Source organism: Miscanthus floridulus, chromosome 2 (assembly GCF_019320115.1).
Source record: "Miscanthus floridulus cultivar M001 chromosome 2, ASM1932011v1, whole genome shotgun sequence".
In the NCBI taxonomy this organism is placed as follows: Eukaryota; Viridiplantae; Streptophyta; class Magnoliopsida; order Poales; family Poaceae; genus Miscanthus; species Miscanthus floridulus.
Window position 1 is genome coordinate 73,191,874 of NC_089581.1, and position 16,846 is coordinate 73,208,719.

The following is a 16,846-nucleotide window of genomic DNA, read 5'->3' on the forward strand; positions in this document are numbered from 1 at the left end:
CGTATTCTGAATCTATTTTATTAGTAATTACTAATGCTACAGGGACTCATGTCTTCTAATGTTTGTTAGCGTCTGCGTCAAGTATAAATATCCTTTCTGGTCTCTTTTACTAATCACTTGCAAGTTGCTAGCCATGGAAAGGAGGCAATGTTACAACTTCGTTAGCAGCTGTTGCCCATAGAACAATAGTGATCGTCATTGTTGAGGTGAGTTTTAATTTCTTTGTCATTTTATTCTAGTCAGGATCTCAATCGAGGCTAAGATATGGCCTAGGCAATATTCTGTTGCTTTGTGCTGGTTCTTGCTTGTTCAAGGTACAGTGTTTCATATGTGTTTTTTTCTCATGATTTTTTTCTTGTGTTTTTTCCTATATGTATACAGAGAGATGTTGTCGTACCACAACACCCATGTTTACTCCATCAGCAAGCTTGCGCTTTGGCAGATAGGAGTGTCGCCAAGTATCGTACAAGGGGTGCTTGTTGCTTGGGGATGTCATGTTCATTAACAGCCCTGACGAATCATTGTTGAAGCTGCAGTTCATTATATGCTTGGTAAAGATTGCTTTGTTACAGTTGTCGAAGACTATGATAGTGGCAAGATTTTTATCCGTGTTAGGAATTTCAAGCAAATAAAAATACTTGGTTGGTTTTACTGTGTTTATGGGAGGAGACTCTACCATCTTTACTCATGTTCATCCACTAAATGAAATTTGTCAACCGTCAGACATAAGTCCCCTTGGTAAGATGAGTTATTTTAGACATTAGAGATTAGAGAAAAACTATGTAATATACTTTTCTCTATAATGGAATAAATTTTTTATGTTGGTCCAACTATATTTATCTTCCTTTATTTCTTTCTTACTTCATATAATGCGGTTGATTCTTATTACATTGAGTTTTTTTTATTTTGTCAAATTTGACAATCTGACCCATCGATTTGGGATGGAGGGAGTAGTTGAATTCATATTTGGGCTGATCGCAATCGTCAAAGGATGGATGCATAGCTGTTGAAATGTTTCTGCACCCTATAGACAGAATGACCCTTCAAAATTTTCACTAGCCTAACACTATTGGAGCGATAAGGTTTATCACAGAAGGCCCGATGGTTGGAAATTGTGACTACTCGGATAGTATTGATGAATGACGTGGCATCCATTTTCATCTTATAGGCTCCTAGATTCATGCATAGGAACACGCGCATGGGTGGTGTCAGTAGGCTGTTCCAGCAGGGACGTCGCCTCGTGGCCCATCACATTGATGTGACAGGGCAAAGCCAAACCGCCCGCCCACGCAAATGTGTTAGTGGTCATGGGGCGTGGGGTGGTTCCACAGCCCCCAAACTATAGAAGACACAAGGGCACGAGAGGGAAGGTTATCTACTGCCTTTTGTGATTATCTACCTTCCCTCCTCAGATCTCCTCCTTCCATCCCAAAGCTTTTGCCCTCCACCCTACTATGCCCTTTGCGCCGTCGACACCGCCTACGAGGACCATGACCACGTAGTGGACGAAGTTGTCCGTCGACCACAAGGCGTTCGACGAGCTACGACTGAACGTAGTGATCCTAAATGCTGCTGACGCGATCGAGTGGAGAGTCCCATAGAGAACCAAAGTGGATCCGAGGCCAGAGGAGAATGAGGTCGTCTCTTTTGCCCATTTCCACTCTTTTGGGTTCGTGGTGCCAGCGCACCCCTTACTCCGGTGGTTGCTATACTACTATGGGGTCCGCCTCCATGACTTGACCCCAAAGGGGATCCTCCACCTCTCCGTCTTCATCATGCTATGTGAGTGCTTCCTGGGAGTCCCTGTCCACTATGAGCTATGGCAGTCTTTATTCTGGGTGGTTTGCTCAGTGCCCGAGGTCCATCTTCCTAGGATGGTGGGCGTCTTGATCCAACTTCATTCCACATTGGAGGATACATACCTGAGCCTTGACCGCTACCTTCCATGGACTTGGGGTGGCAAAAGTCATGGCTCTACATCCCCAATGAGAGCCCGCCTCTGCCATCTTATTCTCCTGACCGACTGCATGGAGACCTCCCAAAGTCATGGGAGGAACTACCGCCCCTAGAGGCCTATAGGAACCATGTGCCCAACTTGTTGGATGCGATCAAGGAACAAAAGGACCAGAGCCTGATAGGAACAAGGATGATCTATACCTTCATCGGTCGTCGGGTCCTCCCCTTGAAGATGTGGCACCACCTCTAGTGGGAGTTCCAAGGCCCAACGGACCCTACAATCGTGTCGAGGGTCACCATCCATGAGGATGACCTAGACCAATGGGTGATGAAGGTTATTGGAGAGTACATGATGGATCTTGGTAGGGGGAGTCCCTAGTGGCCTTTAGCACTGGCCATCCTCCACCAATAGATGGACCTCTCGTCGGCATGGTGTTACACCCACCACTAGTTCCTCCTAACATGATGATTTTTTTTCATGTACCGCTATTCATGTTGTTTCTCTTCATTAAATTAACTAGAGTCTGCAAGCAATGCTCACACTAATATTTGTGTTAATGCTACTTAATTTAACTAGTATTTGAAAATTGCCTACTTTCTCAATAGGTGGACATGGGCGTGATGGCGACCTGAGGAACGTTGGCCCATGAGCTGGGTTCTTTGTCCATGGTCATGCTCAGAAAGTGGCCTCGGGAACCATCCCCCGGTGGGGGCAGCCACCAGTGATGATTCCATCTCATACTGCTCTGGACAGTCCAGTGAGTCATTTATCTTCTCAATCAGATCGCTCTCCCCCTTATCCAATGGGCTTGAACTTGGCTTGCATTGCGTAAAGAGAAGTCCCATCACTGCACGCCATCGCTGATCCCATCTGACCCCGGACAGTCTTCTGGTGATGCATCATTAGACCATGAAGTCCTGTCTAACCCTAGACAGTCTTCTGGTGATGCATCATCAGACCACGAAGAATACTTTAAGTTAAAGGAGGCTTACCTCAAAGTCACAGACTTGTACTTAGGGACTAGTCTGGACGCCGACAAGCTACGTGATGAGCTGAAGGCCGTGTGTGCTACACTTGGCGTCGGTCAACAAGAAGCCGCCCATTCACGAGACAAGAAGGCGGACGCTGAGGCAAAGGTCTAGAACCTACTTGTCAATGCTACCGCTACCTTCCTCATGCAGACAGCAAACGATTCGGTCACTACACCGGAGGAGCACCTCCGAGCCCTATCGACCCTCATTCAGTTCATGGCATCCGAAGCCATCCATCAAGGGGCTGCCATGGCGCTGGTCACTTCCTAGCTTGAGTTTGGCATAGTGGTGAAAGGCCAGGTGGTACAACAGGCTTTTCCACCGGCACCGGAAGATGAAGATTATATTGATGATCTGTTCAAGCGCGTCGAGCCGACCGCCAATGCCATCTTAGTGAAAGTGAACATGGAAAGATCTTGCATGGCCGCCTCGACCATTGATCTATGGGTCGTATCAGTAGTATAAGTCATGACTAGGTTTGGTTTGTGGGACGACCGTTTGTGAAGTCTTAATTATTTGCATGCATGTCTATGTTAACTTTTGTTAAACTTTGTATTAGATCTGTTAAACTCTGTTGAGCATGGTGTAGATCAATTCCTTTGGTTATTTGGTAACTTGTTTCTAGCCCCTATTGGTTGCTTTTGCCTATAGATTTCTTTTGGGTTCTCTTTCTGATCTATAAATATACTAACGGTGTTCTCGCTTTCTGATCGAAGGATGTGGGTATATAGATGTTGAAATTTCTTTGATAAAATTTGTTGAACTTAAAAGAACCATGCAGCGAGAAGTTCATCTGAATAAGTCTTGCCTTGATCTAATGTAGAACGGATGTGCCATAGCTGTTGACTTTTACTGTGAATGCAAGAAAGTCCACCCGCTGTGTATTTGATCTCGTAGGACAGTATAAAGTGTCATAGCAATCAGTCTGCCCCTCGACTATTGTGACTGTTTGGATTGTAGTGAAATAAGTATAGAAAATACCTATCACAACTACACCAAGCATTCAAGTGTCAAGCATGTCATGGTGGTTAAAAGCTCTTTTTCTCGATTCACTTCTTGTGTCCAGCTTTCCTTCCGCATTCGCTTCACTCTCGTCAGCCATGCAAGGTCTATATGAAAGGAGCGTCCCCCTTCCCTCATCCGATAGTGTGCATTGCATCAATCGCCTACCTTCTAGCTCCCCTTCCCTCACCCGTTTGCATTTCCCAATCGCATTCCATGCTGGTTTGAGGATCTGGATAAAGGTAACGTGCTTCATATCAAACCGTACTATTTGTATGAACTTATTATTGCATTCCATGCTAGTTTAAGGATCTCAATTGACATTTATTCTAATCAAAATCATGCTTATAGATTGCAACTAGTTAGGGATGTGTACTCTATAACTATCAACCACAACTTTTCCCTGACCATGACCTTTTAGTATATTAGACGAAATGACATTTACCTATTTCTTGTAAACCGTATACTCGTCTGATAGTCCGAGCAGCGTAAATTTGAATGGGCTAGACATATACCTCTTGTATAGCTATGAGTATAACTTTTGCCTGATCTGCTGTGCTACAAATAGGAGCTACACCGTCTATGGTTGCAAGCATGAATCTTGAAGCGGTAGCTTCAAACACAACCGAGGGATTGCAGACGATCAGAACATATGAAACCATGTGTTTACACAAAAATTTGGGAGAAGAGCGCGGGAACTCACAGGCTTCCAAGATTGTGCCAATCAAGGAGTCGATTGTGTAAAGATTGATATTTGCTGGATCAGATGCGACATTGGGATCATTTCTCTTTAAATGACGTCAACAGATAATGATGGTGAGATATGATTGGCATCAAGAAGATACATATCAGACTCTACAAAAGGGGAAAGATTAGAGGCCAAGTTATCTTGAAATAGGAATGTTTTCTTTATGACAAAGATTGTACTGAGTCATACTCGAGTAGGATTTGTTTTAGGCTCTAGGTATAAATATCAAACCCTGGCAATTGTAAACACACACAATCAATCAAATACCAGTTATTTAGTTTTTTTTGGCTCTGGCCACCCCTTAGGAGTAGGAGTAGAGTAGATCTCGGCGAGTTCTTCAGCAAGTATGGCTGCATCGATCCGGTTGACCTCCACTGCTTGTCTATAAGTACCGTCATGGCTTATACCTCTGTTCGTATGGCTGCATCGATCCGGTTGACCTCCACTGCGACTCTGGTATAAGTTAGTTATTGACTCTTATCTAGTTCAAGTATGGCTACATCGATCCGGTCGAACTCCACTGCTCGAACCAGATTAAGGTCAACTTATCGGCTCTATCTAAGGGTGGTGTTCCTTCGGATAGATTCATTAAGTTACCGATATTGCTTATTGCTTCCATTATTTATTTAATTACAGCAATATTACTTCTCCCGATTAGGACTGATCTACATTGGCCTTACATTTTTTTAACCCATCATTTGCTAATATAAACTGATCTAATCTGCACTTTAAATGATGAGTTATGTTTTATCGGCTGTTTTACATCAATCTTGATCATGCATAGCATGCAGTTAAGGCATGTTTGATCTTGAGTAGATCTATTGGCTAGCAAAAACTATTCCATGGCCCGTTATCATGGCCTATGTGATTCTGCCTCACACCCCACTGTTAGCACCATGGAGTGGAGATTGTTATTTGGTAGATCTATTCCTAAGAGGGCATGACCTTAACTGTGCGCTATGCCTGAATCAGCTGTTTTAGCCGATATCAAGCGCTTTCACGAATAGTTCGCATCACAAGATTGTTGAAATAGCGATAGGTTGAAAGGTGTGTTAGCCCCATGATCTTATTATTGTATTATGGCCTGCATGATTCGACCTCATGCCCTACTGATATTAGTAATAAGTTAGGGTCGTTGAGTCTATTATTGTTTCTATGGCCTGCATGATTCTGCCTCATGCCCCACTAGTTATAGCAATAGATGAGATCTAACATGTTCATTAGATTTATTTCTATTAAATGGTTGAATGTTGATGAACTGTTTCTTTTATAAAAGAGTTTGGTTGCTTGCAGGCATTGGCTTAGCATGAATTAATTATCATTGACATCTTACTGCCATTGACTAATATTTGTCCAAAGAATGATATTCATCCTGAATGATAATTGATTCTTCTTACACAACCTCATGAGCTTTATCCAATTTATTCTTATGGATATGCTGGAATTGACTATTTAGTCGATCTCCTTTCATATCGGCTCTTAGAGCCGCACATTCAGGACAGTCTGGCAACACTGGCATGTTCCGCCCTTAATTACTGATAAACTTTCTCTCCTTATCAATGACAGGGTCAAATTGACTGGCATGTCTTGGGAGGAGTGTGTAGGATCGACCATCCTTGTGCTGAAGCTGGGTGAATCTCTAGCTCCATCGAGCAGACCCTTTTGACTTGCTCGTGTGCCCTCGGCACGGGACGAAATTCTGTGTCAACACATGTTTCTGGCACACCTGGTGGGACCCCACAATCATCATGGTGGTTCACAACAACAACGACACCCTTATGATACATTATGAAGATCTACCTGATGGAGATAAAGGTGTCATCAGTAAAGCTACAAAAGAGTTTCAGAATAAGTGTTTGTTGTCCTACACCAAAACACGTGACAACACAATTGTTCAAAAATTTTCACTACCAAGAGTTCTATTATATGGGCAGATAGATACAACTAAAGCTGAAGACAGGCGTTTCTTTATAGAAGTTGTAGACAAATCTATTTGTGATACCATATCAAGCCATTACAAAGCTTTCTTGGACATATTCCACAACACCATGAAAGAGGCAATTCATGGGTTTCTAGTTGGTTATGTTGGGCCGGCTTATTACAACATTCCAGATCCATCGACCCAAGGAACTATTAAGTCGGTACCAGCCATCAAGAAGCAACACCAGCTGGTAATAATGATGTCCAGGCAGTTCAAGGTTCATCTGAATAGACTCAAAGAACTACTATGAATTAGATATAGTATAATCATAGACCGTCAGTACAACATGTGCAACAGCCAGTGGGGCAAGGTCAGAACCAAGTGATCAATTTTGGCACATTAGGCCACATACCGTCGTTGGCTCAAAAAATAGCACCATCAATTCAAAGGATCCATAGAGATATAGATCCTTATGTCTATAATTAGAGACTTCAAGCAGCAAGCCAGCAAAGGACCCAGCAGATAGAGATTCCACAAGGATATCACTATGGATTAGATTATAACACCCTTCACATGATTCTGAATCCAGGGTATCAAGGCACACGGGATTTCAATCCACAGATGGGTCAGCAAGTATAGAGAAATCCAAATTCAAATGCTGATGAGTTGCTGCTGAAGGTGACCAAGATGATGAAGAATCAGTTCAGTCTAAAGCCAAAAGGGCTGACCTTCTTGTACAAACACCTATATCCAAAATGGTATGATTTGGTTGCTCTTCCCACAAATTACAGGCACCCAGAGTTCACTAAGTTCACTGGCCAAGACAGTACAAGCACAATAGAACATGTCAATCGGTATCTTACATAATTGGGCGAAGCATTAGTTAAGGATGCCCATCGAGTTTGTTTCTTCTCCTTGTCCCTATCAGGGCCAGCCTTTACTTGGTTTTCATCACTGTCAGTCAATTCCATTATCAATTGGGCTGACCTAGAGAAGAAGTTTCATACATATTTTTACACTGGAACTAGGGAAAAGAAGATAACCAATTTGACAGCTATAAGGCAAAAGACTAATGAATCAGGCACTAAGTTTCTTCAGAGGTTTTGAGAAACTTGGAACTTGTACTTCTCCTAAAACTTGGCTGATGATCAACTAGCTACTTTAGCTATTCAAGGAATGCTGCCAATGTGGAAAGAGGAACTATTGGGACAAGAATTTGATAACTTAGGTCAATTGGCTCAATGAGTGGTAGCACTCAATAGCCAATTCTAGAGTATGCGCAGAGATACCCGATTTTAGAAAAGTACCATAGTGGCCGAAGCTTATAATTCATACTTAGTTGATGATGACTATGAAGATGAAGAAGAAGAGGTTGATGTGGCTGAATGGAATTGGGGCAAGAAAACAGTAATGGTACCAAATCCATGGGGAAGAGGAGTCGAGGAGAGCTATGACTTTGATGTCACAAAATCAAACAAGCTCTTTGATTTCTTACTTGAGAAGGGGCGGATCAAGTTGCCAGATGGTCATGTTATGTTGCCCCCTGATCAATTGAAGAATAAGAAGTTCTGCAAGTTCCATAACACAACTTTTCATTCCACTAATGAATGCAAAATCTTCCGGCAGCATATACAGAGGGCTATTTAGCAAGGAAGGCTCAAATTTGATACACCTCAAAAAATGAAGGTTGATGATAATCCTTTCTTAGGAGGTCAAAACATGGTTGATGCTGGGCTACTCAAAGAAAAAGACTAAGGTCCTAGCATTAGCCAAATCAAGAGAAGCTGGAATAGTCGATCCCAAGATGCAAATATCGGCTGATGAGTACAGGGAAATTAAGAGACATCGCGATGAGCAAAAGAGCTGATATGAGCAGGGGGGAAACATCAAAAGCAGGGGCGACAAGGCCACAAGTTACATCTCAGATTCTGTTGAATAAGTGGCAGTGGTAGAAGGAAAAGGATTATCAGTGTTGGTTAAAGGATCAAGAATATCAGCGTCAACTAGAAAAAGAGAGGTATGAAAGGAAGCAAGCTAAATCACATTTGAATTGTCCTTTCTTTAGACATTGCTGGAATGAAGGTTTGAAGTTGCCTACCAGACATGATAGTCTAGAATGCAGCAATCAATATTGGGAGTTTAGGCAATCTCAAACCAACTGCCGGTCTATCCATGCTTAAGATGCATATCATCATAATAACATGGATTGACGCTTAAAAAATAAAAGTGTTCATGATCGGCTTGAAAAATGAGTTGTTGACCAAGACTAGGCTAATTATGAAGAAGAAGGCAACAAAAGAAAATATATTTGGTAGGAAGGCCAGTGGTGTCCAGGAGGTTTAACAAGAAGCTAGAAGAGAATGGTGCAACGCTTAAGGAATAAAGAGTTGGAACAGGCTTAGGCACCCGGTAAACCTCAAGTATGGCGTACTAAGCAAACAGCCGATAAAAAGCAACTATCAACTAATATCCAAATGGCTTTTCTATTGCTATCAGAATTCAGAGCTCTGACAAATCAAGAAGTGTATTTAGATTTTGATGAATTAGAGTATGAAGAAATAGTTACCAAGTTGACAGTTGTACAACAAGCAATATTTGATAAACCATTCAAGCATCGACACTTAAAGACTTTATATATGAAAGGTTTGGTTGATGGGAAGCCGATGAACAAGATGTTGGTGGACGGAGGTGCTTCTATAAATCTTATGCCTTACACCACTTTTTGTAAACTTGGTAAGAGACCAGAAGATCTGATGGAGACTAACATGATGCTTAAGGATTTTGGAGGTAATGCATCTAAGACCCGAGGGGTAATAAATTTCGAACTAACAATCAAGAGTAAGACTCTGCTCACCACATTCTTCATCATCAATGGAAAAGGGTCATATAGTTTGCTCCTCGGTTGTGATTGGATTCATGCGAACTGTTGTGTGCCATCAACCATGCATCAATGTTTGATTCAATGGCATGGAGATGATGTTGAATTGGTTCGTGCTGATGAGTCTGTGAGCATCGCAACACCCGATCCAGTCTTCTGGGAACTAGGAGACTTCGAGTGCTTTTCTAGCAAGTTATGAGAAGGAGGCTTCATTAAAATCTACAATGAAAGCCAACAGCCGTTGCAAGTGATCGACTTTGAGAGTTTGTTTTAGTGAATAGTCATAGATTCACGTCGATCATTGGATTAAGGAAGCATTAGTTCTGAGTATGGGTTTAGGCCGACATATGAATGCTAAATGGAATCCTAAGTACGGATCAGAATCAATGGATTTCTTAAACGAAGTTAATGAAAAGCTTGACCTGGGTTGATTAATCATTTGACCTTTGGTATGAAAGGTTCTATGGGATGTTATCCTGGCATTTGATCAATACTCAATAGCCAATTCATTTAGTCGTCGGCTCTAATAGGCGGTACCAGAAGGGTATCGCCTCTAGTTAAAAAAATGAGATCTAAGATGAAAATCTTCAAAGACATAAAAGCCGATACGATACGTATCACCTCCAGAGCAAAGAACAAAAACAAAAATAGTCATACACAAGGGTATTGCACTGAGACACATTCATGAAAAGAATAGGAGTCTTTGTTCATCAGATTACCCTAGATATAATCTAATCAAAGACCTTGTTCACCACATCCTAGGCGGATGTGATGTCTACTATGGCCTCCGCTGCCATAACAAATTCTTCGAGTAGGTCCTCATGTTCCTCAGAGCCATTGGCCATTAGGAAACTAGTCTCCATGGCATTGAGCTCGTACCTAGTTTGGACTTATGCCGCGATTAGCACCACCGCCGCACCATGATGAACACCATGGAGGGCGATCTCCTCAACGCGGGCTGAGATGTCTTAAAGACAAGTGTCGATGGGAGAACCCTGAGCATTGACGACATCCACGGCCATGTTCATCGCCAGTTGGAGAGATTCCAACTGCACCGTCAGGGCTGGCAATCATAGGAACAAAAAAGACTATCAAGATAAAGACAAGGGAAATCAAAATGAGGCATTCCTAGAATTTATCTTACCCACCACCATGGCGTCAGACTTGGCCAGCCGCGCTTAGACTATGCTGGCCTCCTCCTTGGCCACATGAAGAGCAGCCTAAGAGACCTCAAGGCGGATCTCGAGCTGGCCATTCTCTCGAGTCGCCTCAGAGTAGCGGTTTTGAGCCACCCTCCACTCCCTAAGGAAGCGCCGTGCATCATCACTGTTGTATGAATTGGAGGAATCCGATGATGAGGCAGGCGCAAAAGACATAGCATCAAAGGGCTCGCCAGCCCTAGGAAGAGGACAAAGGTTGTCATTCATGACAAACCTAGAAACAAAATGGAAGAGTTCATCACTATGAGTAGAAGATTACAGATCATCACCGTTAGCAGAAGTCATCAATCTCACCTCATGCGTCGGAGACGCTGGTTCATCAACATGTTCTCTTGCAGGATCTCCTCTGCCGTGTGCTTGCCTCGGTTGTCCTTACCGGCCATAAAAGATGATTGGATCTACAGAAGGGAGAAAGGAAACCGCTACAAGGTTTTGATAGGTGGAGGAAAGCAAAGGAACAGTTGCAAATGGAGATGTATTTGAGGTCGAAGCCCTCGACTGGCATTTGAAGACATGAAGCGAAGAGGTGGGTGCCTCGAGATGCACAAAAGGCAACCACAATTAATAGAAGGTGAAATTCCACTTCATCAAGGTCAAAGAAAATACGACGTTAGGTGATTAAGGATAGAAGATCAAGGAGTTCGCTTAATGAAGCCCATGTTTTCAGAATTAATTAGATTAAGATTATAAGTCTGGGATCAGCTGTATCAAATCGGCTCTTCAGCCAAAACAAGAAGTACAAATAAATAACAAAGAGTACGATCGATTCTACACAAGATATACGTCAACATACAAATTACAAGTTTAGAGCATCCTGGATGACTTTTAGTACTTCTAGCCAGGTAGCATTAGCTTCTTTGATCTTTTGCTCATATTCTTTGGCTGTTCTAGGAGTGTTCTCAAGGCTACTTTGGATGGCTCTGCTTTCTTTTACTTTGGCCAACATTTCCTGTTTCTTCTATTTGATGGCATCAGGTATTTGGGCCAGAGTGGATTTGCGATGGTCAATGGTAGCCTTCACATTTTCTAGCTCCTTCTCAAGTTCTACATGCTTGATTTCTAGTTGGGATAACTCTGGATCAGTCCTAAGGGAAGAGTTCAAATCATCAATCAATTGCATCAGCTCTTTAGCCTCTTGCCTGTTGGAATCCCCCTTGGCTAGCATGGCTTCACAATTAGACAAGTTCCTCTGGGTCCTTTTCACCTTTACGGCCTGATCTTCAAAGATAGACAAAGATGACAAGACTCTAGAGAGGGCTAGGGATGGATCACCCTTGATAACCAAGAAGGCTCTCTGCGTTGAATCAGTATCTTGGACCAAATCGGCTATGTTCCTCTCAAATATTGGTAGTATATTTCTTAGCCGATTTCTAGTCTCCTCCGACAAAGTTTCAATAGAGGAAGTGGCTGATGATCTGATCTCATTTTCATCAAAATGTTCCTCAAGATTGAAAGAATAGCTCCAGGCTGGAGGATCGAGTGCCTATGTATAATGGAAATCTTGATTAGAAGAATCGGATTAGTTTATAATAGAATGAACAAGTAAAATGAGATACAATACCTTTTCTATGGTAGCTTCTATCTGAAGGGGAGGAACAGCTGACGATACACCAGTAATATCTGGTTGAATTGGCTCAGAAATCTCAACGTTAGCATCTGCAAGCATCAGAAGATTTTTAGTTCATGTTTGTTGTGGAGAGATAAATTGAGCAAATAACTCCCTTACCATCAGTTCTTTGCCAGACTGGGGAATCAATAGTCTGAGTCTCGAATGCAGCAAGACCACCTTCAACGTTGGCAGGATCGTTGAGCAGGCTATCAGGCTCCTAATCCTACACAGGTGTTTCCTCAAGAGGTATCTAGCATAGTAAGAAGTCAGATGAAGGGTAAAAAACTGAATGAAGGAAGTTAAAGAAAGTACCACAATAAGCATCAAGGATAAAACTCACATTTTCTGCTGATGTGGAAGTATCAGTTATTTCAACCGAAATTGGCTCCTTTTGTGGATCAGCCGATGGAGGTTTAGTTGATGCTGAGTCAGACACCTAGGATGGCAATTCCACACCCAGGGTAGGTTGAGACACAATGCTCAATAACTGTGAAGGAATGAAATCAACAATGGGATATCATTTTGAGAAGAAGATGAATTGTTTACCTGAGTAGCTGATGGCCTCGTTCTATGGAGTCTCTTCCTAGTGGTGGTTTTCTAGGTTGTCCCTTGAGCTGCCTTGCGCTTTGAAGATTGGTATGTCACGATAGTAGAGGCAACCTAAGTTTTCATCAATTTTTTCAGTGAAGGTGCAGCCGATCCCATTCTTGAAACCGAGCATGGTGGCTGGTAATCTACTAGACCCCCTTCCTATCCAAGCTTGGAGGATCAAATTCAACATCCTAAAAAGGTCACTTAGGATGGTTGGCAGAGGAATTTGTCAAGCATTTTTTGAAAAAGAAATAGCAAATTACCTCTCCGTTAGAAGCAAATTCTCCATCAAGAGCTATACACAAAGGGTGGATCGATCCATAGAAAAGATGGGAACGCCATTCTTGCCACTAGGAGTTGAAGAGAGTAGAAGAGAGGCTGACTCTAATCCAATCATGCAAACAAAGGGAAGGAAGATCTGATCCCAACTAAAAAACTCTTCTGGCTTCTAGTACTTCACTAATATCTTCCCATGGCTTCAGTATATTCTTGAAGAATAGTTGAGGAGGCAATTGGCCAAAACCAAACTAACGAGCTACAAAGGATGGGTTGTAAAATTCATACGTTGGGAGGTTGCCTGGAATGAAAGAGCCTATAGCCATTTTTCCACGACCATGATGAAACTCGCCTAGAAGAACATAGGGCTTGATAAAAGAATTGAAGATTACAGTCGCCACATTGTCCAAACAACCTGACTCAAATCAAAACTTGAATGGGAGGGCCATTTCATCATTCTCATCATCATACGGTAGCCAAGTCAGGATGTCTACACCAAACCCTCTGTAGAATTTCTTGAAGAGATGGCCAATATCGAAATCGATTGTTATGGCCGATGCAGCCTCACCATGGCTCATGCACTGCCGAGTTCTTTCTTCTTCACCTCTATATTCCTCATCAAAGTTAGAAGAAGGAAAACTCAGACTTTTGAGATCAGGCCTCACAAACTTATGCATATGCAGGTTAAGCCACAATTGTATTAACCACCAAGGGCCACTGACAGTATGCACTGGTTCATTCTTCAACAATTGGGCAACCACCTGGTACATCAGATGATAAGCATCTCCTAGCAAATACTTTCCAAGAGGGATATCCTTGCCTAATGCTAGGTGCTCTGCCATGAGCTTATGATTATAGGTTGGACCATAGGATGACCCATAGAAAATGAATCTTTCTAGCCACATGTTCAGAAAGGCCACATATTCCCTTTCACTAATAGCTAATCCATCTTCAACGTGGTTCAGAATATAACCAGCCCATCCTGTGCAGTCTACAATTTTGGCTAATTTCTTGGAGCCAGCACTCAAGTACTCATAAGGCTGCATTGATCCAGTAATTCGAAGGCTGGTCAACATGTAAACATTGGCCAGAGTGATGGTCATTGGACCATGACCGAATACAAAGGCATTCAAGGCATTGGACCAGAAATAAGATGCAGAGATTAGGAGTGAGTTGTTCCTCTCCGTCCCAGACAACAAGAGGGTTAGGCATTGATTTAGATCATAAAGCTCCCAATCTCCACCCTTTTTCTTAGACACCCTATGGAACCAATTTCTCCATCCCTTAGGCATCTTTGGCCAATTTTTTAAGAGAGTTTTGGTAATCCAAGAGGACAAATCCACTACAGATTGTTTGAAGGGGATTTGGTTGGTTTCTTGGCGGATGAAATCAGATGGATCAGGATCGCCCATAGGCCCAAGAAAATAGATATTGGGGTCAACAACTGATTGGATCAAGATTTCGTTCATCATTTCCTAAGAAATCGGACGAAATCAGTCTAAGGAGAAAAGAAATGCAAGGTAGCGGCCGATAATTGGAGAGTAGAAACTCGGAAACATACCTCAGGGACATGGTTGATGGTCGCCATTATAGCTAAAAAATGGTTTGAATGTAGTGAGGATTGCTTGGATGATAGCTTATTGGAACTGATGGTTTGCTAGGGTTTGAGGCCTTGGCAATGACGGCATCGACTGTTAAAGTTGGCTCGAGAAAGAAGGAGAAAGCAAATAGGCTGAGTGGGTTGGAAAAGATACTGTTGGGATGTTATATAAAACTTGGGCCAAAAAGTCAGGAGTCATGCGTATACCTCGGGATAGAGCAGTTGCAGCATGGTAAACTAATGAACTGGAATTTTGGGATAAAATCATTTTATCCCAAAATTAGAGGGCATGTGTTTACACCAAAATTTGGAAGAAGAGCGTGGGAACTCGTAGGCTTCCAAGATTGTGCCAATCAAGGAGTTGATTGTGTAAAGATTGATATCTATTGGATTGGATGTGACACTGGGATCGTTTCTCTTTAAATGACGTCAGCAGATAACAATGGTGAAATATGATTGGCATCGAGAAGATATATATCAGACTCTACAAAAGGGGAAGATTAGAGTCCAAGTTATCTTGAAATAGGAATGTTTTCTTTGTGACAAAGATTGTACTGAGTCATACTCGAGTAGGATTCGTTTTAGGCTCCGGGTATAAATATCAAACCCCAGCTATTGTAAACACACACAATCAATCAAATACCAGTTATTTACTTTTTTTTGCTCCGGCCACCTCTTAGGAGTAGGAGTAGAGTAGATCTCAATGAGTTCTTTAGCAAGTATGGCTACATCGATCTGGTGGACCTCCACTACTTGTCTGTAAGTACCATCATGGCATATACCTCTGTTCATACGGCTGCATCGATCTAGCCGACCTCCACTACGACTCTGGTATAAGTTAGTTATCGACTCTTGTATAGTTCAAGTATAGCTGCATCAATTCGGTTGACCTCCACTGCTCGAACCAGATTAAGGTTAAGTTATCAGCTCTAAGGGTGGCATTCCTTCGGATAGATTCATTAAGTTACCGATATTGCTTATTGCTTCCATTATTTATTTAATTATAGTGATATCACTTCACCCAATTAGGATTGATCTAGATCAGCCTTACATCTTTTTTAACCCATCATTTGTTAATCTAAACTAATCTAATTTACACTTTAAACAATGAGTTATGTTCTATCGGCTATTTTACATCAATCTTGATCGTGCATAGCGTGCGGTTAAGGCATGTTTGATCTTGAGTAGATCTATTGGCTAGCGAAAACTATTCCATGGCCCGTTATCATGGCCTATGTGATTCTGCCTCACACCCCACTATTAGCACCATGGAGTGGGGATCGTTATTTGGTAGATCTATTCCTAAGAGGGCATGACCTTAACTGTGCGCTATGCCTGAATCGACTGTTTTAGCCAATACCAAGCGCTTTCACGAATAGTTCGCATCACGAGATCGTTGAAGTAGCGATAGGTTGAAAGGTGAGTTAGCCCCATGATCTTATTATTGTATTATGGCCTGCATGATTCTACCTTATGCCCCACTGATATTAGTAATAAGTTAGGGTCATCGAGTCTATTGTTGTTTCTACGGTCTGCATGATTCTGCCTCATGCCCTAGTGGTTATGGCGATAGATGAGATCTAGCCTGTTCATTAGATTTATTTCTATTAAATGGTTGAATGTTGATGAATTGTTTCTTTTATAAAAGGAGTTTGGTAGCTTGCAGTCATTGGCTTAGCATGAATTAATTATCGTTGACATCTTATTGCCATTGACTAATATTTGTCTAAAGAATGATATTCATCTTGAATGATAACCGATTCTTCTTACACAACCCCATGAGCTTTAACCGAATTATTCTTATGTATATGCTGGAATCGACTATTTAGTCGATCTCCTTTCATATCGACTCTCATAGCCGCACATTCGGGACTGTCTAGCAACACCGGCATATTCCACCCTTAATTACTGATAAACTTTCTCTCCTTATCAATTATAGGGTCAAATTGACTGGCACGTCTCGGGAGGAGTGCGCAGGATCGACCATTCCTATGCTGAAGCTAGGCGGATCTC